Here is a 1,803-nt window from a genome sequence, read left to right as displayed (position 1 = left end):
TGACTTCAACGCTGATATCAACACAACGTGGCATATTTTGATGATGTGAAATGTCACATGGTACCAACTTAATGACATGATAGTGCCACGTGGCAAATTTAAAAATTTTCAAAAAAAATTTTTACGCCACGTCATAGAAACTAACTTGTACAAAAATATATAATACAACAACTAAATTAAATAAAATTGAGATGTTGAGGGATTAAATTGAAAAGAATATTTGAAAAATACAAATTTTTAAGTAGATGATAGATACACTTATTAATAAGCCAAATATTTAAGTGTAAAATATTTATTGTTTTAAAAAATATATGTAAATATTTTCATACTTGATTATTTGATTTTAAAATATATACATTAATTTAGCTTCTTCGCAAAAATTGAGTTTGAATTCTCCTTCTATAAACAAACTTTGAAAAAAACTTCATACCTAAAATTAAATTTAGATGAATTAACTTGCATTTTGTTAGATGAAGAAAGGAGATACGAAGTTAGCAATGATTATAAAAATAATTCTTTGTTTTGACTTACTTAACTTGGGTATGACAAACCTCCTATTGCAACTATAGAATCTGAGTTACTCCACCTCTTTAATTTTTTATTTATTTTTTATATTTTTATTTTGTTTAACATTTCAGATTATATTCTTTAGGGTAAAATTTCTTAGATTAAAGATTGCATTTATGGTTAATAGAGTTAAATATAATTATAAATATTTATACAATTTTATTTTGTATTTACAAATTTTTTGTAGATCCCACTTAATAACATAAATTTAAATTTAGCAAAATTTGATTGTAGTATTTGAACTTAAATAAAATCATTTTATAAGAAACTTTGAGTAAATTTAAATAAAAGGTAAATTGGGTAAAGGTTAAATAATTATAGAAGAATGGATATTTGTAAATTGTTAAAGTTGTAATTAAATCAACCTATTTTGCTTATTTGAGTTAAGCTCAAGTTAAAAACTAAGTCAAATAAATTTTAAATTTTTATACTTTTATAAATAGAAAAAAAATTATTTAGTCTTTTTATATTATTTTATTCTAACATAATGCAAGTTATTCATCTAAATTTGACTTTAAGTATAATTTTTTAAAAATTTTTTTTTATAGAAAGGGAATTCAAACTTAATTTTTGCAGAGAAGATAAAGTAATGAACATATTTTAAAATCAAATGATCAAGTATAAAAATATTTATATATATTTTTTAACACCATAAATCTTTTGCATTTAAATATTTGACTTATTAATAAGTATATCTATCATCTACTAAAAGATTTATATTTTTCAAATAATTTTTTCAATTTATCTCAATTTATTCAATTAATCCATGTACTATATATTTTTATTCAATTTAGTCCCTATGACATGGCACAAAAAAATTTTTATGAAAATTTTTTTATCTGCTATGCCACATCATCATATTATGGCCACATGGCACTGCCATGTCATCAAGTTGGTGCCACATGGCATGTCACGTTATCATGTAGGGCCAACACACGCAAAGGGGTCAACACAATCAGATAAAACTCAGGGATTCCAAAACTAGCTAGAAAAGCCATCCCAAGCAAAAAAAAAAAAAAAAAGTTACAAAGGTAGCGAAAAGCAAGTCATCCACCAACTCACAAACAGACAAAACCAACAAAACTCAAAAACCAACTTAAGCCATCCTTGTTGGAGTTTACAAAGAGGCTTTTGGCACTTGGCCTCTTTATTTGTTGTTTCTAGTTCAACAATATTCTGAATAACCTCATTTTTGTCTTCTTTGGAAGATAGCCCCAATACCTCAGTAAATTCCCA

The 1,803-nt window shown here is 24.6% G+C and overlaps 1 non-coding gene across 1 annotated transcript; it reads left to right on the top strand.

Moving 5' to 3' along the window:
• Positions 1-488: 488 nt before the first annotated feature.
• LOC148760693 (small nucleolar RNA snoR8a) lies at positions 489-581 on the top strand. Its single transcript, XR_016028719.1, has one exon. It is a non-coding gene; the product is annotated as a small nucleolar RNA snoR8a (small nucleolar RNA).
• Positions 582-1,803: the final 1,222 nt, after the last annotated feature.

The sequence above is a fragment of the Theobroma cacao genome, chromosome 9 (genome assembly GCF_053813885.1).
Source record: "Theobroma cacao isolate CCN51 chromosome 9, ASM5381388v1, whole genome shotgun sequence".
Lineage (NCBI taxonomy): Eukaryota > Viridiplantae > Streptophyta > Magnoliopsida > Malvales > Malvaceae > Theobroma > Theobroma cacao.
The sequence above is the reverse complement of the archived record's forward strand: the minus strand, read 5'-3'. Positions and strand labels throughout refer to the sequence as shown.